Raw genomic sequence first — 25890 nt, 5'->3', positions numbered from 1 at the left:
CAAAGACTCTAGGCTGGATCGACACATATGTCTGTACCACACAACAATGCAATATTAAAGGAATCATAATAATTATAAAAAAATCACTAAAAGCTGTTATTGACTCAGCAGAAGTAGACAATAAGGGAAGATGGGCGATAGCCAAAATCAAGATTGAAAGCAAACCATTTACGATTGCAGGATACTATGGCCCAAACCTAGATGATGCAGACCCGCTAAGAAAATTATACTCACAGTTATTATTGGCCACTTCACCTATAATTCTAGGGGGAGATTTCAACTTAGTTATGGACCTAAAACTAGATAGGGCACCGCCAGGAAGACAAGCAAACTTGCCAAAGATGAGAGAATGGATTGCTATCTACAAAAAAGATCTTGATCTAACTGATATATGGAGAGAAAAAGGAGTAACCAACCAACCCTTTACTTTGCATAATAAAAAACTAGGCCACCGGTCGAGGATCGACTACTTCCTTATCGATCGGAACTTATCCAAAAATGTACAAAGCGTTGTACACCGACCAGCTCATATCTCCGATCACTCGTCTGTGGAACTTACCCTACAGATCGAAAAAACAGGAAAAACAAAAAGATTCACAGTAGAAAGATCATTATTACAAGACGAACAAATGCTGAAGAAACTAGAGAACGAAACACTAAATTTTTTTAAACAAAATGAAAACAGTACCACAAAACAGATAATTTGGGACACGTACAAAGCAGTGGTTAGGGGGAAGCTACTAAGCCTAGGAGCCTATAAAAACAAGAAAAATAAGCGTGAAATTTTAGATTTAGAAGCGAACATCAACACTCTAGATATCTCAATAACAAGGGAACAAGACAGCACAAGGAAAGAAGAACTACAGCAAGAAATACGGCAAGAAAAGGAAAAATTAGAAGACATCCTAGAAGAAAGAGTGCGTAAAAAATGGGAGTCAAGCAAATTAGCAAAACATGAATATGGGGAGGGATGTGGAAAGTGGTTGGCATGGAAACTTAAAACAGACCTAGCCAAAAATAATATAAAGAGTATACATCAGGAAGGACAAACTCTACAGAGTACAGACGAAGAGATAATCAAACAAGAGTTTAAATTATTTTTTGAAAATCTATACACTGAAGACACAAACCCGCAACAAACAACGATCGACTCCTATCTAGAAGATGTTCCGTCATTGGCACTAACAGAAGAAGAAAAGACTCAATTAAATAAGGAAATCTTAACAAGCGAAGTGGAGGAGGCCATTAAAAGCCTGAAAAAAGGAAAAGCTGCAGGACCTGATGCCTTACCAAATGAATTTTACATAGGACTAAGAAATACTTTGCTCCCATACATTACAGACCTAATAAACTTGATTCTCAAACAAGAAAGCAATATACCAGACTCCTGGAACGATGCAGTAATTACCAAAATCCTAAAACCTGGCAAAGACCCTTCCAGACTGGACTGTTCCCATGGGGCACAGGGTCAGCGCTGATTTGCATATCGCCATTGTCTAACCCAGGGTGGTGTGGAGTGGAAAAACGATGGATTTGGGCCCAGATCTTTGGACTGGGGTGAATGTGTGACATTGATCCACATTCTGTCCATCATTGTTGTGTTTGCAGTTACCGCTCTAAGTGTACTGGGGATGCTCAGACGTGAGTCCCAGGCACTCCACACCACTGGAATCAAGCTAGCCGGGCTGAAGAGAGGTGTTACCTCGAAACCGGGCCGGTCCTCGGATGCTTGTTTCCGTTCTGGGAAGGACATGGCTTTTGTAGTTCGGACTGGACTGTTCCCATGGGGCACAGGGTCAGCGCTGATTTGCATATCGCCATTGTCTAACCCAGGGTGGTGTGGAGTGGAAAAACGATGGATTTGGGCCCAGATCTTTGGACTGGGGTGAATGTGTGACATTGATCCACATTCTGTCCATCATTGTTGTGTTTGCAGTTACCGCTCTAAGTGTACTGGGGATGCTCAGACGTGAGTCCCAGGCACTCCACACCACTGGAATCAAGCTAGCCGGGCTGAAGAGAGGTGTTACCTCGAAACCGGGCCGGTCCTCGGATGCTTGTTTCCGTTCTGGGAAGGACATGGCTTTTGTAGTTCGGACTGGACTGTTCCCATGGGGCACAGGGTCAGCGCTGATTTGCATATCGCCATTGTCTAACCCAGGGTGGTGTGGAGTGGAAAAACGATGGATTTGGGCCCAGATCTTTGGACTGGGGTGAATGTGTGACATTGATCCACATTCTGTCCATCATTGTTGTGTTTGCAGTTACCGCTCTAAGTGTACTGGGGATGCTCAGACGTGAGTCCCAGGCACTCCACACCACTGGAATCAAGCTAGCCGGGCTGAAGAGAGGTGTTACCTCGAAACCGGGCCGGTCCTCGGATGCTTGTTTCCGTTCTGGGAAGGACATGGCTTTTGTAGTTCGGACTGGACTGTTTCCATGGGGCACAGGGTCAGCGCTGATTTGCATATCGCCATTGTCTAACCCAGGGTGGTGTGGAGTGGAAAAACGATGGATTTGGGCCCAGATCTTTGGACTGGGGTGAATGTGTGACATTGATCCACATTCTGTCCATCATTGTTGTGTTTGCAGTTACCGCTCTAAGTGTACTGGGGATGCTCAGACGTGAGTCCCAGGCACTCCACACCACTGGAATCAAGCTAGCCGGGCTGAAGAGAGGTGTTACCTCGAAACCGGGCCGGTCCTCGGATGCTTGTTTCCGTTCTGGGAAGGACATGGCTTTTGTAGTTCGGACTGGACTGTTCCCATGGGGCACAGGGTCAGCGCTGGTTTGCATATCGCCATTGTCTAACCCAGGGTGGTGTGGAGTGGAAAAACTATGGATTTGGGCCCAGATCTTTGGACTGGGGTGAATGTGTGACATTGATCCACATTCTGTCCATCATTGTTGTGTTTGCTAGTAGGCTTGCAGCACTAAATGTGCCACCCACACAAGCAGCCGTGCAACAAGGTCTCAGGCCTGTCATTGTGGTGCCTGTGTGCAGTCTAGTGCTGCCATGTTGACCTGGTAAGTGCACCCACTTGCTTGGCCCTAAACTTCCCTTTTCTGACATGTTAATCACCCCTAAGGTAAGCCAAAGGTACCCCTGTGGGTAGGGTGCAGTGCATGTGAAAGGTAGGACTTGCCCTGATGTGTGTTCCATGGTCTGATAGTGAAATACTGCCAATTTATTGTTTCACTATTGTAAAGCTATTTGTCTCCATAGAATAGAATAGGGAGTTTGCTTATAGCATCTTATGAGCATAACTGCCCATGGGAACAAGATGGGAATATACAGTTTGATATGCCTGAACTGAGAATGTTAAGATGCATCTTTTAGTAAGGGCGATTTTTACATTGTTTGAAAATACCTCTTTTAGAAAGTAGCAGTGTGCCTATGCTAGGTTGTGTATTGACTGTCTGGCTTTGGAGATACAGGGGCTGGGGATGTGCATTCTGTTCAGACAGCCACTTGGGAGGGTTAGGTGTGTCCTGCCTCTCCTGGGTGAGTCAGGGCTTGGCGGAATAGATCTGGGCTGCATTCAGAGTAGGGACTGGAGATTTCTTTCACACCTGAAGGGGCCTGGTCTGCCAAGGACAATGCTGTCTCCAACTACTGCCAGAAACTGTACCAGAGAGGACACAACTGGTTTTGGCTGGGCAAAGAGCTTCTCAGCCGCAGTGAACATAAGATTTTGTATTATAAAAAGAGGGGCTGTGTTCTGTGTCCCCTGCTTGAGGAAGATTCCAAGGGCTTGAAAGAAGAGTGTGCCTCTTGTTCTGAAGTTTAAGGGACACAAATACTTCCCCACCAGCTCCCCTGAACTTTCTTGCTGGGAGTTCTGATCTGCAAAGAGGCGCCTGCTGCTGTTTGGGACCTCTAGAGGCTGTTTGCCACTGGGAGCTGGAAGAATAATGCAACTTTGAGAAGCGTGAGGCACCCGTACCTGTTTCTGGTGCATCACCAAAGAAACTGACACAGCACCTGCTATTAGCTCGAGAAATCGCTGCATCAGGGCACCACGGCTAAAGAAACCAATGAAAGTGCCCTTGCCGCTGCATCGAGAATCTTCAAATGCCTAATCCTCACACATCACTTCGGGGCACCAAGTCTACAAGAACGCTGGGGCCGCAGTAAGAAACTGACACATCACCTCCCAGCACAGTAAGGTTACGCCACGCCACCTCCCCTGCTTGGCAGTAAGGAACCAATGCATCACCTCCCCTGGAGTAAGGAACTGATGCATCACCTTTCCTGTGCGTAAGGAACCAGTACTTCACCTTCCCTGTGGCTGTTCTTGCTTTTGATTTTGACGCATCCAAGGTACTTTTTGTTGAAAGCGTCACAACTGCAATTTGCTTTGATCAGAACAATTTTTACCATTTAAAAGCCATATCTTTATTACTGTATTGCGGATTGTTGTCGTTTTTGGTCTTCTTTGGTTTAGATAAAGATTACTTATTTTTGTAAACTGGTGTGGTGTCAATTTGTAGTGTTTTCACTGTATTACTGTATGTGTTTACAAATGTGTTACACACTGCCTCTGAGATAAGCCTACCTGCTTGTGCCAAGCTACCAAGGGGTGGAGAAGGGGTTATTTTAGAAGTGTATCTCCCTTACCCTGAGTAGGAAGAAGGATCCTTACTTGGACAAGGTGCAAATCGGTGCCAACTAGAGACCTCCATTTCTAACACGGGTAATTTGCAACCCCCATTGATAATCGCTAATGTGTCTGAGACACATTAGTACATTCCATTTTGTAACTCACCAAAATCGCAATTTGTGACCTGCTAAACAGAATTGTCATACAATGGCCCCAAATGTGTTAAGTCAGTACTCAGTTTTGCCAGCTCTCCCAGATATACAACTCTATTTAGTGACTATTTATTGATAACACCCCTGCCTTTCTGAGCCCAAGTCATGGATCTCTGGGAGCAAGGTTAACATCCAACTAGGAATATGTACTTCAGGAGAAAGGTGAGAAGCAAACTGATTCTTAAAATTGATTTTCCTCTAAATGTATCAAAGAGCTGCCTTCACCATTGGATTAGAATTTGGAAAAATACTATTGATTCATTTCTACAGCATTTTCCCTGGCAGAGATATAAAACAGTCAATTTATTTATAGCTGAACCTGTTCATGGAGAATGTAATTTTGTCCAAGCAGTAGAAATAGATTTTGTACACGCGTTCACTGTGAGGGAGTGTTAGTTCAGATATGTAGTATGGCCCATTTTAATACATATATTTTTACATATTAAGCACCAGGCCCTGGATACTTTTAAGTTTCATTTAAGGAACACTTGGGGCACTTATGAAATATGTATTTTCTTTTTCTACATGGGTAAATCATTTTTCCTTGTCATGTGTCTCTACAGCATTTTCAAACTGAAGCCAAGCCAGTGCACAATTGTGCTACCTGAAGGCATATATATTTTCCTGTATAAGGGTTTGGTAAATGCCCAGTAGTGCCCAAATATGATATTTAACATCCAAAGGATTGGTAGGTTTCTTACGCAGCAAAAGCATATCGGCCAATTAGTTGAATCAAATGCACAGTGCATTCCTCAAATAGAAAAACACATGCACTGTGCCACTGTTTAGTAGAGTTCTAAGCAAGCAAAAATAAAACAGGAAAAAAGTTTTGTGTACAATTGCAAATATAATTTCCTTTTTTCCACTTTGTCACTAATATCTGCTGACATAGGCATTACATAGGTTGAAACCCTGATCTTCTATAAAGTCAATCAAATGAGCACCTTTAAAATGGATATTAAACATCTCTATCCCTTATTGTTTGAAGATTGAAGATGTCTAGTCCGGTCGCAAGTATACGCATTTTGTTAATACTCTATTGCCGTCAGACCTGTGCTGTGGTCTAAGGTGGCATGCTGTACACTGGCGTAACGAAAAGTGAGGGGGCCTCCCTGCACGGTACTTAGGGGGGCCCCCTCCGGGCTCAATCAGGAGCTCTCTGGCCAGAGTGCAGTGCCAAGGGGGCCCTTTGGAGCTAGCGAGCTTTATGTTTGGATATTGTTTTTGTATCTGCTTTGGTTCAGGCATCCCTGAGTGCGAGTGTGATGTTTTTGGATGCACCCAAGGGAGATTGATTAGTTGTCAGTGAACTCGCAGGACATCATTTGCACCATTCTGTGTGTTTCACACTGGTGTTGGGTGTTGCAGGTGTGAGGTGGTTAGAGGAGGGGCATGTGTGAAGGCCCTTCTTGGGTTTGACAGTCAGGGAGTGTGACAATGAGCCTTGTGTGTTGTGCTGATGACATACACATGTCAAGTAAGTTAACAAAGATGTGTGGCTGATCACAGTTTGACTCCAGACACTTCCTATCTTCCCTCTGCCTATGCATGGCTTGGCTTGATGTCTCCCTGTTTTGTTGCATGGAGGTGACTTTGGTTTAATTTTACTCACTGTGCCACCCATGTCTGATATGATGGCCTAAGGGTGGTGTGATATGTTCCTTCTCTAATATGTGTTGTACACAGGCTATGTGGCTTGCTCCATGGCTTTGCCAGCACTGTCTATCTTGACTTTTGACTGGCCCATTGATCATCCTCCATTGTTGTTGACCTATGGTATGAGTATGTGGCAGAGTATCAATGTGGAGTGTTTGTGAGTGACTTCACAGGCAGTGTGAACAGTTGAGTGAATGTTCATATGCAGTGTCAGTCTTCATTTTGTAATTATACTCAGTTTGCTCAACATGAGTGGAAGGTAGGTGTGAGGAGGAGGGTTGTCCAGCCACTGAGCTTATGTGCAGGGTCTTCCACTTTACCCACACTTTCCAAGACAGGCTCCCTTGTCCTTTGGTGTGTGAGGTGCAAGTTCTGGCTACACCTGGCAGATTAATTGTGCAGGGGGGCACAGGAGGGGCATACAGCATGTTCTCAAATGGGTGTGGGAAATATGGAATGTGCAGGGTGGAGGTGGAACTCTGTTAATCTTTGTGGACAGTCCATGCATGGTGCTGACCCTGCCTACTACATTGTGCGTAGGTTTCCCCCGACTTCACCGCTTCTGTGACGTGACCATGAGATTGCAGTGATTTCTCAGTTGATGGGTGACCCGGGTTGTAGAGGGGTGAGTTTATGACAGGTAAGGACATCGGTGGGTACACTTGGGGATGTGTTCCTGTCCCCACCAGAGTGTCTGATGTGGACAGGAACCATATATCAGCACAGGAGTTTTGTATTGTTGTTGTTGTGTGTGGAGTTGTGAATTTGCATACCTGCGGCATTGTCCACAACAGTGCATTATTTGCTGGTAGTGGATGAGGTACAGCAGCGGAGCTTGTAGAGCTGGATCCATTGTGGCCCGGACTGGGTGGAGGGACCGGGAGTCTGGTTTCAAGCTGCGATGTCATGCTTCTGCCGTCTCTGGATGGGTGGACTCTCTGCTGCGTTGTGTTGGGCTGTTTGGGGCATCTTGCTTTGTGCGGCCGACGCGATGTCATTCCGCACGGCGGTGGGTTTCCATTGGCTCCCTCCGCCATGGTGGCGGGCAAAAATTTTGGGCAGTTCACGTTGCTCCGCGGTGGACGAGAAATGGGCTATATTTGCCCATTGTAATATGGCGGGCGCGAGAACCGCTGCTGGAGTGCTGAAAAGGTCATTTTCCATCAGCACTGCGGTTGCGCCTCCGCCCGGCATCATAATGAGCCCCTAATTCCCTGCAAGTGCAATGAGCTGCTCGGCACCAGCTGTGCCTGAGGTATAAACTTCCTTGATATTCATCCTGATGGATAATTGTAAGCATCTAGCTCCCTATCTCTCTACAGGATTCAACAATAGATGGTGAATTATTAAGATCAGTAAAGTAGACTTTTTTGATGATGTCAGAATTAAATCCTATGGTGCAACTGCGCTCGACATTCATGATGGAGACTTTTATAGCTTTTGGTGCAAACATATTGTCACCGTCCTCAATAATTTATCCTCAGAAAAAAATCAATCAGTGCTGCCAGTCAAGAAATTATACACAGTAGGTAAGGTTAATGGTTCCCTAAGGTTTTGCCAAGAGATTGGTGCCAAATAGGGGAATATTATGGCACCAAGTTGACACAGATATTGGAAGAGGTTCTTCAACTTTGAATTTCATCTACTCAGAAGGGCACATTATTATAGAATGGTGTTTTTTAATGCCCGGATGCTCTACTATATCCCAGCCAGACTTAATAAAATGTTTAAGTTAGCCAGTAGGAAGTGCTAAACCTTGTGATATGCTGTGATAAACCAGGAGATTGGGAACACCTGTTTTGGTCATGAGAGGCAAGGTGGGAATATTGGGAGCAAATTCTCGTTTTGATGTAGATTAGTCTAGGTAAATGGGTAACCCTTTGCTTTCCTTAGCCTTACTGGATCTTGCAGTACCATCCCTTTATGGGAAAGAAGATGCACAATTTATTTTTATTTCACCTTTAGTAGCTCAATCTTTTAACACAAGTTATTGGATACCCAGCCAGCCCCACATCCATGGAATGGTCTAATAGGATGAAAAAAATAAGCAAAAGGAAATTTTTGTATCATGCTCGGGTCAGCAAAGTATCACGCTATAGGACAGTGTGAGGCAACGTCGCTGTTGAAGGGGCCTCATAAAAAGGGCAAAACATAGCCATAAAACGCACAGACCATCTAGGAATTTTTATAGGACTTTTAGAGACAACGGTGTAAGATAGCAGGCACTTTACCATGAACGAACACTTTGGCAGTTGGCTGTTGAGGCCATTGGATAGGTAATATCTTTATAGGTAGTTTAGTAATTGTAGCACGACAAACATGTGAAGCAGCTTTTATTTTGTTATTTATGTACTCAGGCACTTCAAAATAATATTTACTAAGCTAAGCAACCACACTTGTGTAAGGAATAGGTTTGATAAGTTTGGCACATTAGGTAGCATGCACACTTTAAAGGATTTTTTATTATGGTACTGTTAGATCTGGGGGTCTATAGTTGGCAGAGGTAGGAACCAATGTCCAAATAGGGACCCTTGCTTCTAGTCAGGGTAAGGGGGATACAGTCTTTGGATAACCCCTGCTCATCCCATTGGAAGCTCGACACAAGCAGGCAGGCTTATCAAAGGCAATGTGTAAAGTGTTTGTACCAACACTCACAGTAACACAGTGAGAACACCACAAATGAACTCCACTTCAGTGTAGAAAAATAAAATATTTTTATGTAGACTAAACAAGACCAACATGACAAAAATCCAACATACACTGTTCCAAAATAAGACTTTAAAAAGAGTTTAAGGGTTTGCACCAAAATAATATAATCCACAGTTGCATCAGTTTTAGCCCAAGGTACCTGTAAATGCGACAAAAGTTCCAAGCAGCAGCTGCCGCATCAGAAAACAAACAATGCATCACTCCTGAGACCCTGGGGAGGTGATGCAACAAGCGGGCGGGTTGTGTCAAATCCGGTCTGTATGGGGGGGCGATGTGATACCTTGTATGGGTTCCGGTTTGCAGGTTCTCCTGTGGAAGCGACTCGTGCTGGTACGATGTGACGATCTCCCGGGCGGTGACGATCTTCGGTGTAGCGGCTATGCGCATTGCAGCGTTGATCCTTCTTTGTCGCGGCCCCTCGATGCATTGGCACTCGACTCTGTGACAATGTTCACAGAGACAGGATGCGGTCCGCAGGCAAGCGTTTCACAGTGACGACAGGCTCTGCGACGATATTCGCAGTGACAGGAATCTTCCCGGGGTGATGCACTCCGCAAGCGAGCAACGTGTGGGTCTTGCAGCGGCAACAGGCGCTGTGACGATCTTCACGGCAACAGGAATTTTCTCGTACTGTCATTGATGCGCTCCGCAAGTGAGTGATGCGTGCACATTTGTAGATCTTCTTCTCTTCTTCTTTTCCTGCTCCCCAAACAGAAGGAAACAACCTCCAGAGGCCCCAAGAATGGATCAAGCACTCTAGGCAGGTCAGAACTCCCACAGCAGGGTTCAGAGGGGAAGCTGGGGTGAAGTCCTTTTGTTCTTGGGACTTCTTAATGGGAGGTCAGCTCTCGTCAGGCCCTTGAAGGTAGTCCAGGCCAAACTACTCCCCTTGATTGCTTATGGTAGTGAGGCAATGCGGGGAAGAGATGCAAAGGTGCTGGATAACACGTAGGTCAAAGCCTATAGAACTATGTTCTATCTTCCGTCCTAACATCGCCTGCTCAAATAAGGGTGGAGGTTGGCCTTCTACGGCAAGTTCAAGTCAGGTACGGTACTTATATCATCTGCTGGTACAAGATCAGAAGTGCCACTACAAACACGCTAAACTATCTGCTGTGGCGTGATATACAGCACCGGGAGCACTCCCAAGCCAGAAGCTATCTTCAGCTAGCCCTAGAATCCACCAAACTCACAGGACTATGGGATGCACAAATTGGCTACTTTAACTTAAAAAAACTAGTCTGGAAAACCATAAAACAAATTCCTTTGGTGGAGGACAAGGCAAGCTTCTCAAATAGATTGCACGCCTGGATGACCCTTAACTCCTACAAATGACTTGCTCGACAAACATTTTTCAACCAGGGTTACCCTAAGTCCCAAAAAATTAACTTTCTGAGGCATAGGATGGGAATCTTTCCGTGTGCTCAGCACTTTCCACCATGGCTGAGGACATTAGCACAAGAGCCTTGCAGGCTGTGTAACACCAAGCAAGGCAACATCTTACATCTAATATGCTTATGCAAGGAACTGCACCAAGCACAGCTTCTTAAAGAACCTTTCAAACAGAAAGGCATCAGTACAAGGAGGCAAATAGTGCTAGCCTGTTTAAACCCAGTTCCTGTTGACGGAAATATGTCTTAAGCCGGACCACTCTAAGGACACACCGTCAGCAGCACAGGGATAATCCCTGTAATACATGGAAACAATCTGAATAACACACTCAATACGACTTGATGAAAGTGAACACACGGCTAGAGCAAAGAAATATGAGACTGCAACTCACAGTATCCAGCTACTTAATGACATTTATTTGATCAAGATTAATTCTGATTTGATATTTGTAAAGAACTCACCTTTGGGTCTTAACTGGTTTTATCTCAAGATTGCTTTTTATAATTCCAAAATCAAAAAGGCAGCACAAGTGGACGAAATCATACTGACTGTCTGTTGAACATTTTATTTTTTACTCTAAGAATTAATATTGCAAAAGATTTAATTAATTATGCAGAAAATAAAGAAACTTGAAACTTGATCCTACAAGCAGGGGACACAGCAACCGCAAACTCCTTCCACTCTCTTTGGCAAAATAGCAACTGCAGGTCGGCCCACAAACACACAGCAGGTCAGCCCTTCCACTTCAGACTTCCAGCTTTTCACCTTGGCAGAGGTTCCTTCTTGATTCCAGGATGATCTAAAGTTCAGGGGTTTGGGGTCCTGTAGTTATACCCCAAAAAGTATTTCATCCCTTTGTGCAGGAGGGCTCTGAGCCCAGTCCAAACCAGTTCTGGGTTCTTCCTGCCAGTGGACACCTTCCTTTGAGAGAGGGGGGCAGGGTTATCAGCCGCCCAGCGGAGTTGGAGCCAGCATTGTGGAAGGCAGGCACAGCCCTATTCAGGCCCAAGTGCTATCCCCTCCTACCACTCAAGATGCAGAAGCAGCTTTTCTGCCTGGTGCTAACTCACCCAGCCTCCTGAAGCCACTGCAGCCCCTGTCACTCACAAACCAGACAGTCAATTCACAAACAGGCAGAGGCACACAGAAAGGTCACACAAGAAAACAGCCACCTTCTAGAAGTGCTGTTTTCAAACACAGGATTTATAAACCATCCTTCCTAAAAGATGGGTTATTAAATTCCGAGTTCAGGGATACCACACTTCAGCTTTCTATCTTGCTCCTATGAGAAGATATGCAGGTAAACATTATACACAGCATTCCTCATTCTAGCCTATGGGCAAGATAGCCTTTCAATAGTGAAAAATGAAATTGGCAGTGTTTCACTATCAGAGCATGTCACCCACCCTAGTACATGCACTACCTTTCACATACACTGCACCCTGCCCAGGGGGGTACCTTGGGCCTTCCAGAGGGGTGTCCAATGTGCACAGAAAGAGAAGGGTTCGGCCTGGCCACTGGGGACACTGGCCAGGTCATTATGGCAGTTAGCAACTGCACACAGGCACTGTGGTGGCAGGCCTGAGACACCATTTTAGGGCTACTCATGTGGGTGGCACAATCAGTGCTGCAGGCCCACTAGTAGCATTTGAATCACCAGCCCTGGCACACTCAGTGCACTTCACTAGGGACCTACTGATGAAACAAATCTGCCAATCATGGATAACCAATCATAATAGCAATTTACCCAGGCAGCACTTGCACTTTGACACTGATCAGCAGTGGCAAAGTGCCCAAAGCATCTAAAACAGCAAAAACGAAATCCAGCACAGCGTAAAAAATACAGGAGTCAGAGGCAAAAATGTCAGTGGAAACCACGCCAAAGATGCCAGGTCTAACACGTACCTATATATGTCCTTAATTAATTGCTGCAATATGCAATAGCATAGCGAAGAGCGTGGCCCTTGTTGGTATAGATGTATTTAAAAATTGCATTACTGTAAAAGGATTTATGCTTATTTTCTTCTTTGCTTATAATACAGATTGATCAGGATATGTTCATGCTTTATCCATAGCGCAAAAAAATGCCCCTATAAAATCTTAATTAACAACAAAATTGGTTCTGTCGGGTGAGCGCCAATATTACTTTAAGGAAAGGCTGAAAAAGCTCAGAATACGCAAACACAAAACCTCTCTGAGAAAAACGTTTTTTATAATAAAAACAGGCAACACAAAACACGGCAATTACTTCATTCCGTTTTTGGGTTAGTATTTAAAACATGTGAATGGTGACTGTTGTGAACATAGTGACTAGTGCAAAGCATATAGTGACACTTATATACAAATAGATCCAGTTGGGGGACGGGGAAGGGATAGTGTCTTTTGTTCAAGGGCCAGTATTGTGAAGTTTAAGATTCCAAGGAAACAGATGGTTAATGTCCAAGTTCCTGGTGGTATCTTGGCCAAGTAAGAGCATCGACGTTTCGACCCTGAAGCGCCCCAATTGGTGGTCGCGGCGGGTCTTTATCAAGACAGAGGTGGGGGACCTGGAAAGGAAGGGAGGAAGTATCAGAGAGGGTTCTGTGTATTTGCTTCGTCAAGTGTGACAAACATATAAATTTACTCACGGATGGGTCTGGATTCCAAGGGGAAGCTTGTCAGTCGACCTGATTGGAAAATAAAACTAATTAAGGGCCTTGAACTGCTGGTCAAGGTCAAAGGTCTATTTTGGACGTGCCTAAGTGATTACTAAGCATATAGGCTTAGGCGATACTGGATGTGCTCAAATAATTAGTGTGTGATGCCCATGGAGGGCTAGCTAAGATACGCTGGGAAAGGTCTGCGTGGTCTAGGGACCGCTTGCTTACCCTCGGTTCTACGAATTGAAATGGTAATCATCTGCAGCGAACCCCAAGGCTCCTCCCTCAGCCCAACGTTGTTCTATGTCTATATGGCACCACTCGCCCACGTCGCCCGACAGCACAACCTTAACATCACATCCTACTCTGACGACACCCAGCTGATCCTCTCGCTCACCAAGGACCCCCACACCACCAAAACCAACCTTCACAAAGGAATGAAGGCCTTCGCTGACTGGATGAAGAACAGCTGACTGAAGCTGAACTCGGTCAAGATGGAGGCCCTCATCCTCGGTTCCACTTCCTCGACCTGGGACGACTCCTGGTGGCCAACGGCACTAGGAGCACCCCCCACACCCACCAATCAAGCATAAAACCTAGGGGTCATCCTCAACTCCACACTCTCCATGACAAAGCAGGTCAATGCCGTCTCCTCCTCCTGCTTCCACGCCCTTTGCACACTTCGCAGGATCTTTAAGTGGATCCCCACCCAAACTAGAAGAATGATCACCCAGGCCCTCGTCAGCAGTAGACTGGACTACGGCAACGCACTCTATGCAGGAGCCCCGGCCAAACTCCTGAAACGACTTCAACGCATCTAGAACACCTCTGCAAGCCTGATCCTCGACATCCCCCGCCGCAGCTACATCACACCCCACCTGAAAGACCTCCACTGGCTCTCCATCAACAAGAGGATAACCTTCAAACTCCTCACCCACACACACAGCACTCCACAACACCGGACCAGCGTACCTCAACAGCTGACTCAACCTCTACACCCCTGCCCGCCTGCTCCACTCTGCAGATCACACCCTGGCCACCATCCCCCGCATCCAGCAGCAGATCATTCTCCCACCTCACCGCCAAGACGTGGAACTCCCTCCCCATCCGCCTACGGCAGATCGAACACCTCCAAACCTTCGGGAGACCCCTCAAAACCTGGCTCTTCGAACAGTAGCAGTGTTTCCCCCCCCTAGCGCCTCGAGACCCTCATGGGTATGTATTGCACTTTACAAATGCTATTATTGATTGATTGATTGACTTTATTCTACGTTATGCCTATTTCATTCACCACCAAATAGACCCTGCCCCTTTATCTCACTCTTGCATGCTCTTTTTTATTTTGATTTTTTATCCCTGCTTTCTCTTCTTGCTACTTTTTCTTCTATATTTCTTTTTTTTCCTTATTTATGTTTTTCTGTCTCTTGTTCTGTGTCATGTCGGATGAGGAAATATAAGTACTGATCCCCAAAATTGTATGTGGGTGGTCACCAGATGCAATCTCCAGCTCAAATGAAGCACTGCCTATTCCACTATAGAAATATTGCATGGGAATTCCAGAGGCGGCACGAAGTTCCCCATTTTTCAGAAATTTCCATTTCTAAAAACCTAATTTCTCAGAAAACAAGGTCTTCTGCAGGTTTCAGAAGTCCACAGCACATCACGAATCCCCACACAACTGACAACAGTACACAAAGATTTCATAGTGCTTCACCAGTCAATTGTCTATACTCCAGTTGGCAGCAGGCTCCGTCTGGATAAAGGGCATTTCTCAACTTCAAATCACATAGGATTCCAGGAAGGGCATTTCCCTTTAAACACATCATGGCAGTCACTGCACACCAGACTCAAATATTCCAGATTGACAGGATATTTGGGTCTGGTGTGCAGGAAATTATTTGCCATACTTCTTGATGCACATCAACTGTAGCAAGATACAGTAAATAGTTTCTGCTGACTGCCCCAAAGACAAATAATTTCTGACTTAATATTAACTGGAAAGTCCTTTTCAAATTCTCCATTTCTGGGTATCACCTGAACATATGTAGGTTATTAATGGTTGGAATGTGGAGATGTTGGAATGGTTCGAATGTGGAGGTTTACTAACATATTCTAATATTGTTGGTATATAAAAGTGAAGTTTTGTGATTTACGTTCCAGAACAAAACATTATTTGCTATTACTGTAACACAAAGTAGCACTGTTCTACATTGCTTTGTGTCAATGGGGTGTAGTCTGGTTTGTACATGGGTGTTCTCATGAACCATCCATGATTTGTGGTGCAAAGCCTTATCTACTAATATATGTAGAGAGGGCTTTGAGCCAGAAATAACACCTCTATAAAGCTGTTTTTATAAAAGAGAAATGTTTTACTTCTCCAAACCTCTGTGACATGTTTTCTGCACTGTATGGCACTTACTCATTTTGGTATTCACAGAAGGCACTTACTCATTAATGAGTAAGTGCCGTCTGTGAATACCAAATGAGTAACTTACTCATTTTGTGTAACTTACTCATTTTGAGTAACTTACTCAAATGAGTAAGTGCCTTTTGTGAATACCAAAATAAATAAGGGCCTTCTGTGAATAACAAAATGGTAGTAAGTTTAGGATTTTCTCTTAAGTTGGTTCAGTGAATTTGGCCCTACATTACAAACAGACCTGCATTCAGGTGATTTTCTTTGTTCATTGTACACTCTCTCTGCAGTATGGTGTCTTGTGTGAGAAGGAAATCACCGATATGCTTTTGGTTTCAAGTATTGAACTACATTTTGGGATGAGGACATGCAATCTGGATTGCTATGTGACGATGTATTCAACTAATCTGTAAAGTCCATAGGTGCCAACAGTACACCAGTCAGTGAGAAACTTGAATATTCATATGTATAAAAGTGCATTTATGCCATGCATCTTAAATGAAAACGTAAATTCACAGAACAGGTCAAACATAATATCTAGGCTGATATATCTGCATTGGTAGAGCACCTGGCTACACCCACTGGTGTGTCCCTGTGCTTTTTAAAGAAATGTCTGCAAACTTCGGGAAAACGTGTCTCGCAGATTCATGTACCAATTCTTAATTGATCATTTTAAGGCCACTACACACAGCTGTGGATGAGAAGTAAAATAAGGACGCTCAACACTAGTGGTGGCACTTTTCATTTGTATGGTAACAGGAAAAACATCCATGAAGGAGAATGTCTTTTAGAAACATCTGGAGCCCTATCATTTGAGACTCTTACAAAAGGAAATCAAGCAGATTTGAAAAGATTGTTTAGGAAACATTGTCCACCATGTTTAGACCAATTGCAGAATTTTTTTTTATTCCATGTCGAGAAATAGCAACATTTAGAGGATGCAAAACCTGCTATCATTCAGCAAGTTACAGACTAAACAATGTTTCTGTGTGAGTTTCTCCTCAAAAAGCTCATGGCCAGTAAAGGTAAACAGCCTTTACAATGTTATATTTATAATGAAATACTCTTGTCACGTGGTTCTTACTATGAAAGTAAGTGCCATGCAGGCAACTACAAAATATTTGTTTTTACCTTTACCACACATCCTTTAAGTTGTTTTTAAATTACATAATTGTTATCGTTATTCAACAAAAGTTACTGGTAAAGAGTATTATAGAAAATGAAAGCTATGGATTTGGGGAATGTCCCTCCTCTCACAAAAAATAAATGAATTAAAGAAAATATATATATTTACACACAATTCCTGATGAAAGCCTTGACAACTTGGTGCGCGTATGGGCGAGGCAGCTCACGTGTATTCGACGAATACTCCTCTTCTGAATTTTAGAGAGATGACACACACGCCAGCAGTGTGAATATTGTTGCTATTCCGTTAGTCCAGTCACCATGAACATCAATTGGAATAGAGAATATGCCCTACACATTTCGGCATGCCTGATGCCTTGATCATGGGTGACATGCGCTTTTTAACTTTTTGTTTTAAAACATACAATGTGTATTTTTTTTTATTTACAACACACAGGTGCTACTAATGCATAATAGGTGTGTAGAGGTATTGCACATGTTATAAATGTTTGCATTAAACACCCTGTGTGCAATAACAGTTGATAACTAGTGTCTATTATGTTGCACACAACATACTAAGTAATGTAAGCAGCCTTGATTTATTAGACAACATTGTCTCAGCACAACAATTTCTACGTAACATAAAAGACTGTGTGCACCAGGTATTAAGCTATGTACAGGGGCTTGTTTTGCTTTAGAAGGTGGCTTTCTGTAAAGTTTTTATCGTAGTATGAAGGCTGCAGTTGGTATAGTATTTAGCACCTCCAGACGTTTCTTATTTTAAGCAGATAATATCTCTTTTGGCAGTTTTTGCATAGAGTGTACACTATTGTGTGTAGATACTTTTTGATTCTCTGTCGAGTATTTCTCATGGATTTTTACTGTCTGCAAACAGTGTGGTACTGTTATGTGTCCGGGTGAGGCCCAGGTTGCGCAGCGGATCATTGTTTACATTGTTCTATTTTTCACAATAACATTTCTGCCGTGGCTTTTTGCATATATTTGCGTGGATGACAATGTTGGATTTGTTTCTCCAAAACTACTTTTTTACACATCTAGCTTCACACAATTTTAGCACAATGCCTTGAACATCATGTACAAGGCCCTTCTATGCACTGTCTACAAATGTCATTCTATCTTCATCTACAAGGCAACAGGTCTATCTAGCTATCCTTAAAATCACTAATCTATACACACATTGCAAGGCTGCTTTTTATTATAAATAAAGAGCATCTCCAAAGATTAGCAGAGGAGGCACTTCACCTGACACCGAGCATACAAGCATGCTGAGACTTGACCACAAAATGGTCTGACATCTCTATAAGGGGTGTCCAGTTTGTGACCAAGACGGGTTCCTATATTCTCTCCAGCGTGGTAATGGTGTGGGATCGCCCCTTAGGAGATTCTTAGATTCACACCTACACACAATCTAGGTACACTCAGAGTAGGTTTTGCATAGTAGGAGTATGCCTGATCACTGCCTTGTTTATATGCCTGCATATATACACAGGTTTAGCACCATAGTAGAATTGTATCTACTATTTACTCTTTTGGTACTCGTAATCACTTTCTTCTGCTTCTTACTACTGATTATCACACCACACGTATTCTATACCAGACGAACGTTGGTTCAGCATAGTTATGGAAAATGTTCTACTGTGTATTCTGTATACTTCTTTGAGCACTAGTAAGCATGACGAGACTGAGCGACAGGTCCTAACCTGTTTCTATTATCCCTGAGAGGCCAGGCTTGTCATGTTCAGTGGTTGCTAGAAATGATTTGCTCACTGGTAAGTTTAGGGGGGTATGGTGGCACTGTTAGCTAGCTGGTCTCTAGGCCAACATATCCTGCAGGATTAGACCAGGCACGTCGCCCAAAGATTATTGTCCAACAAACGTGCAGGTCCCACAGATTAGTGGGAACTACACAACAGTACAGGGTAAACTCTTTCTGTAGAGTGAATAATGTTTACAGCACTCACTTCTCTACTAATATTAAGTGAATTTCTCATTGTAGGTTTGCGGACTCTGGGGGGTTTAATACAGATAAAAGCTTACCATAGTAGGGCTTTCGGTTTGAGACAGATGTTCAGTCATTTTAAGAAATTGGCTTTCTCTATACAGCTGTATACAGATTGAACATTATATGCAATAAGGGTTTCCCATATATTGGTGGTTGGTTGTTAATGTGAACTACACCACCCGTGAAATGTATGGTATAGAGTCAATGTGGCACACAACCCATGCTTCCTACATCTAAGGAGTTGTTTCAGTGATGGCATTAATGATGCCTCATATTCTTCTGAGCTCTTTAGTACTTACTTTCAAAGCTCAAATGCTAGTCCAGTTTACAGAGCAATGTGTACAAAAGAGTACACAATGTTAGTCTTGTCACTGTTAAATGCACCTAAATGTAACATTACATAAACCTTTGGTATTTTTTTTAATGAATTTCATTTTTTTTAAAACCAATCTTTTTGTCACAATTAACTATAATGTTATTTAAGCTTTTGTTACTTTCAGTGAATATCTAGGGCTTATTTAATTTAAACTAATATTCAATTACCATACGTAAATGCAACCACTGTTGGCCAACCCCCACTTGCATGCACCCAACCTCATGAAGACTGGTATCCGTAGTAGGGTGTAAGGAAGGACTTGTCTCTCTGCTGACGCCCCTCTGTTGTAAGCGGGCTATGCGTAGTAAGTAGGGTGTGGGGACAGCCAAACTCTCTACTCCGAACTCTTCCCAATAATATTAGACCCTGATAAACACCATCTCAACTAACACCTCTCCCTACAGTGTGTATTTCAGAGTCCTGTGGGAGCGTCATGAGTATGTCACATTTTAAACAAAATTAATTAACATTGGATTCAAGCTAGCCTGGCTGATGATGGCTGATTAGCCAGAAACCGGTCCCAGGATGCTTGTTTGCAGTCCAGGGAAGACATGGCTTGGCAGTTCTGGCTGGGCATATGGCCATGTCTGAACTGGGGGGGCAGAGTGAGCTAAAGAATAATGATGGATTAAACCCAGAACAGTTGACTGGGGTGAGTCTTGCTATGTTCAGCACTGCGTTCATCATCCCCTATGGCTTTGCGTTGTCTAATAAAGTCTATGGAAAACGCATGTGGGTTTTGCGTTTTGGGGCCTCCCTTTTTTCTCACTTCCCCACTTGACCCCAAACCGTCCAGGAAGGAGCTGAAGTTGATAAACCTTTTTTTGGGGGAAAGTTTTGTGTAGAATTGACAAACAGGGACAAAGTCATTAGCAAACCAATAAGCACTTGTTCTATAAAAAAGCAGATCTAACTAGTGGCAATAGTTTTATATACATATAAAACCATAGAAATTCAGCAGTTATAGCTACAGTTATCTAAGGTGACTATAACTCTTGCCCTAAGGTAACTACAACTTAGGCACCCTCCATGCACAGTTTTCTCATCCATAATATTTGCAAATTTTGCAGTGATATTAACTATTAAGTCATGACAAGTGTAATAAGTGGGGTAATAAGCATTGCATGATGAGTGGGTGAGTTCTAGATATCTTAGGGCACAAGCTATAGTTACTTGAGATAATATAAGTATTACTGCTGGATGTCTATGCTTTTGTGTGTGTGAAATCAGAACCTAACAATAACTTCCCTGTAATCATTGTTTTTTATGAATTTCTAAGTTTAGTTTTAAATTCTATTACCTAACTATAACATCCCCTGTAAATTTTGTTTGACTTCAGTGATTTTCTGTGGTATTTAATGCTATTCCCTAACTGTAATGGACAGGTGTTGTCAAGTCTCCACTCACTTGAAATCCAGGCTGTTCAATTTGAGAGATGAGAAGCTTGTTCTCTACACCCCCAAAAATGTACACCTGCCAAACTGTATGTTTAACACAGCTTAAAAAGAACAGATCTTCAGGGGAAAGGGGATCATGGGACAAAATAAAAAAGAACAGAAAGAAAACACTCTGCTGAATTCGGATCTTGGCACGACTGTGGCGCTGATCGCGCTATCTCAACCACTCTGTAAAAACAACAATTCTTCTGGTCAAATATCTATGTACCAACGATAAAGATCAATAAACATTCATTAACCTATTTAATTGAATACATTCACTAGTATCCTGATTTACGTTGCTGTAACAATTGGGTTTGTTGATGTTGATCAGACTGCATTAAAGGGAAAACAAGCAAAGTCCACTCTTTCTCGTCTCTAACATCGTTTAATTTGACACGTTGGACCTGTATATCACAAGGAGGCTTGGGCAGTGAATTCCGCTCAGCTCGTGGAATTTGCAGAATTTTGGCACTTCCACGGAGAATGCAGATTTGCTGAAACTTCCACGATCCGCTGTGTAGCGTAATTTTATCCTTGTTCGCACTTTCAAAATGCATGTTCACGTGCACAATAGCGACTTACCGGGATCCCTGGATTCCTCTACAAGTTTTCCTATCAGTTTGCGTGCGCCACAAGATTTTAGGAGCTGTCCGCGCACTCCCGCGAGAGTGTGAAATCGCAAAAAATGCCATTCAGACACTCCATACGACATCCGTAGTCGCGAACAGGAAACACGCATCGCGCGCGGGCCGGACAAGTGAAACAAGATGGCAGCGCCAATTGGTGAACGCATGGGCAAGTTCGCATGGTAGCGACTTACCGGGATCCCTGCGTTCATCTACGAGGTTTTCCCATGCACCACAAGATTTTAGTAGCCGGCCGCACAATCCCGCGAGAGTGTGCAATCGCAAAGATGTCATTCAGACACGACATCCGTGGTCCCAAATAAGAAACACGCATCGCAAGTGGGCAGGACAAGTGAAACAAGATGGCTGCGCCAATTGGCGACCGGATGGGCAAGTTTACGTGATATTTCCCCTCGAGCATGCAAACAGCATCCCCAAACAGGACAAACGCCTCACGAACAGGCAGAACAAGCAATTCCGCATGCTCGTGGAATTCTGTGTAGCAGAGATTTTTTACGTCTTCGTGGAACTCTGCGTAACACAACTAGGCAAATTCCACCCACCCCTAATCACAAGTAGTCAGAGATCCAAAAAACAGAACACTAATAGGAGCGGACAATTCCACTTATCTAGTCCCGCATCCGATATAGTCGCTCCCATCACCTTCTTTTCTTCCTTCTTTGCTAGCACACACTCTTGAAACAAAAAAATAGAAATTAGGGGCATATATTAGGGCCAATGTTTGTGCCTGACAAGGGGGAACAAGAGTGAGGGACCACCAGTGTGCTTCAGTCGTCCAAAGGCATGTGCCTGTGTGGATAAGAAAGAAACAAAGACACCAGGAGGTTTTTCAAGAGGAGGCAGACACTCTACCGACCGGTTCTGTCTCACCTCCCGACCCAGTCCACAAACCGCTCCTGTACCTGGGAGAGTCACGCTCCTCCAGGAGTGTGGCTGGGCATAGCTTCTTGACTCTGGCCTCCTGGATTGCTGAGTCTCCGGGATCCCTACGGGTATCAATCACGCTGCAGGGAGTCTTCTATGGGCATCTCTGATGTCCTCTCCGGGCGTTCCAGCGTGCTCCCTGCTCTCCTCTTCCGGGTTATGTTATGTTATGTTATGTTATGTTATGTTATGTTAGTGCTATTTGTATTGCGCACAGCTGCTCCAGCGAAGGAGCGTCCCGGCGCACCGACAAGGTGGCAAACACAACACAACAGGAGACAGAAAATATTAAAAAAGGAGTTTAAAATTTAACACAGCTGGGAAAACAGAAAGGTTTTAACGGCCTTGCGGAAGGAAAGCAAGTCGCCAAGAGTCCGGATTTTCAAGGGGAGAGTGTTCCAAAGTGCGGCTGCCCGCACCCTAAAGGAGCGACCCCCGGCCCGACTGAGTTTGAAACGAGAGGTTACTGCCAATTCTTGATCCAGAGAGCGCAGAGTGCGGCTCGGGATGTAAGGGCACAAGAGTTGACGGAATAAGGGAGGTGACAGACCCTTCAGAATCTTAAAAGACATGCACAGCACTTTAAAGTGGATCCGCTGCCTAACGGGTAACCAGTGCAAAGCTCGCAGAGTTGGAGTGGCCGAGCAAAACCTAGGAAGACCTACGATCGCTCTGGCCGCTGCGTTCTGCACTCCTTGAAGACGGGTCAACTCGGCCTGGTTTAGCCCTATAAAAAGGGAGCTGGCATAGTCCAGCCGAGCCAGAACCGTTGCTTGTACCACGAGTTGACGGGTTGCGGCATCGAAGTACTTAAGAGCAGGTCTCAAATTGCGCAAGATGCCGAAGCAGCACGCCGCCGTCCTCTTGGTGTGGCCCACCAAATTAAGGGAGGGTCCAGCCAAACCCCCAGATTCTTGATCTCCACAACCGGAGTGGGGGTGGGGCCAAGCTCAGGAGGCCACCAAGTATCTCCCCATAGTTCTGTCCGCTTACCAAAGACCATCACCTCCGTTTTTTTGGCATTTAGTTGGAGACAGTTGGTCGTCATCCAACCAGCCACCGCCCGAAGTCCTTCTCTGAATCTTGGGGCATCCACCCCGGAGTCCCCGCTGATCGTGACCGCTAGCTGGGTATCATCTGCGTACGACACCATGGTCATACCACAGAGCTTCACAACCTCAGCCAGCGGCCTCACGTAGATGTTAAACAACGTGGGACTCAGCGAGGAATCCTGTGGGACCCCAAGAGACAGAGGATGACGTTTGGACTGATAGGGCGGGGCAGCCACACAGAAGGAACGGTCCATGAGAAACGAACGAAACCACTGGTGTGCAGTGCCGGTCACCCCTATCTCCACAAGACGCTGCAGGAGAATTTCATGGGAGACCGTGTCAAAGGCGGCGCTTAGATCTAACAAAACAAGCGCCGCCGTTTGACCTGCATCCAGAACTGCCCGCAGGTGCTCGACCATGAATAACAATGCTGTCTCCATGCTGTGGCCAGCCCGAAAACCGTTCTGGGTATCGTCCAGAATGTTGGTACGCGACAGATGGTCAGTGAGGGCGGTGTTAACGTGCACCTCCGCGAGTTTGGCTGGCCACGGGAGAAGCGAGATCGGGCGGTAGTTCTCCGATTTTGTAGGGTCGAGAGATGGATTTTTCAAAATGGGCATCACTACCGCATGCTTCCATTTCAGAGGCACCTGGCCAGATGATAATGACATGTTGATTAAGTCACAGACCGGGCGAGCAAAAGTCTGGTCTCTGAACATTAGTGGCTTGAGCGGGTCAGCCGGCGACCCAGACTTGACTCGAAGAGCCAAGGCCGTATAGGACTCCGAGGAGAGACAGGGGAAGGAGTCTAATACCACCAGATCCGGCAGGATGGGTGACCCCGCGCTGGTTTGTGCAGCAGTGGGAAAGGCCCTATAGATGGTCTGGACCTTCTCCAGGAAGAAAGCCGCCAGCGCTTCACAATGGGTATTGGAGCTGATAGAATTACCGGCAGGCTTCCTTGCCATAAGGTCCTTAAGAGCTTTAAAGATGGTTTTAACCGGATTCCCACTGCTGCGAAACTCCAGAGCGTAATATGCAGCCCGAGCTCTACAGACCGCACGGTGGTAAGACTTGACAGCAGCGGTGTACAGGATTTTTTTGCTGCTGTCATACCTCTTCCTCCAGTCTCTCTCCGCCCGTCTGCAGACACTTTTCAAGGCCCGCAGATTGCCATCATACCAGGGACTGGGGGCGCGGAGACCACACTTACTTGAAACCATCGGGATAAGGGAGTCGAGAGCTCTGGTTACCCATCCGCAAAAATGGTCATAACCAGATTCCATGTTCTCCGCTACACCCAGTGGATCGTCAGTGAGAAGGCGATAGAGATCTTCCGCCTTTAACTTGCTCCAACGCCGTCTGGGCATGGCTCGCAGCGACGCCTTAAGTGGGGCCTCTATGAGAGGACAGTAGATAGTCACGAGCGAGTGGTCTGACCAAGTCAGGGGGACGGGGGAGGCCACTGTAGCCCCCTCTAAGTTGGAAAAGAAGGGGTCCAAAATGTGGCCGCCACTATGAGTGGGGTCCGAGACCAGCTGGAACAGTTGGAGGGCCTCAAGGTCCGCTACCATCCCACCCACTGAGGTAAGAGACAGGGTATCAAAATGGAGATTCAAGTCTCCTACGATGGAGAAATTGGCAGACCCTACTGCTAGTGAACTAACTGCCTCAGGAAGGGCCTCCCGGAATGCCACGGAGCTACCAGGTGGACGGTAAATAAGCAGCCCTGACAAGGTAAAGTTCGGTGTAACGGCAACCTTGAACAGGGCGCTTTCACATCCAGCAATATTCTGCGCTTTCCAGGCGCAGGAGTAGCAAGATTTTACTGCAAGAGCAACTCCGCCCCCTCTGGAAGAGCGGTTGAGCGTGTAGATGGCATACTCAGCAGGAAAAGCCAGATTCAATACCGTAGAATCGGTATCCTGCAGCCATGTCTCTGTCAGACAAAAGATGTCAGGGGGGTCATTGTCCATAAGGTCAGCAATGTCCTGATAATGCTTGACCGCCGATCTTACGTTCAAATTCCAGATGGTAATATGTCGCGAAGAGGCATTGCTGCTTATAGCGGACTGCACTATGTTAGACCCCACGCAAGATGGTGCTTCAAGTAGCCAACCACCACAAACACATCGGTGAGGGCCACACAAAGGGTAAACATGGGCTCTAGCACAGGGTGGCAGACGATTGTTAATCGCCAGGAGAGTTTCCCTGGTATACGTAGGCATAGTTAGAGCAATACCTGATGATAAAGTCACCGCCGAGCCAGCACGTCCGAGCGCGGACGGGCGCAGACGGGCAGGACTCTGGCATGACTCCGGCCACGCGAGGACACGCCCGCTGCGCGATCCCGCTGCGCTAGGGGAGGAGCTTTAAATAGGTGTTCCCAGATGGCTCATGCGCACAGAAACGCTGGCAGGTAGAAACGCCTCCATCCACTCACCCCACTCCAAGATGGCGGCCAAAGTCGAGCAGGGCACCCACCCCAGGACCAGACCCGCCCAAACGGCGGTGCAGGGAACAATTTAATGTGCAGGTAAGGGGCGCTTTTCAAACAGGGTCAAATGACCAAATAAACAGAAATAGATTATTAAAAATAGCAGTGTTTAGTAAAAGCGCGCGAAGCGCTCTCGCCTCTATCAGCTACCTTGTCAGCTGGGTTTAAGATGCTTGCT

Source organism: Lissotriton helveticus, chromosome 2_2 (genome assembly GCF_964261635.1).
Source record: "Lissotriton helveticus chromosome 2_2, aLisHel1.1, whole genome shotgun sequence".
Taxonomy (NCBI): domain Eukaryota; kingdom Metazoa; phylum Chordata; class Amphibia; order Caudata; family Salamandridae; genus Lissotriton; species Lissotriton helveticus.
This window is presented reverse-complemented; position numbering follows the sequence as displayed.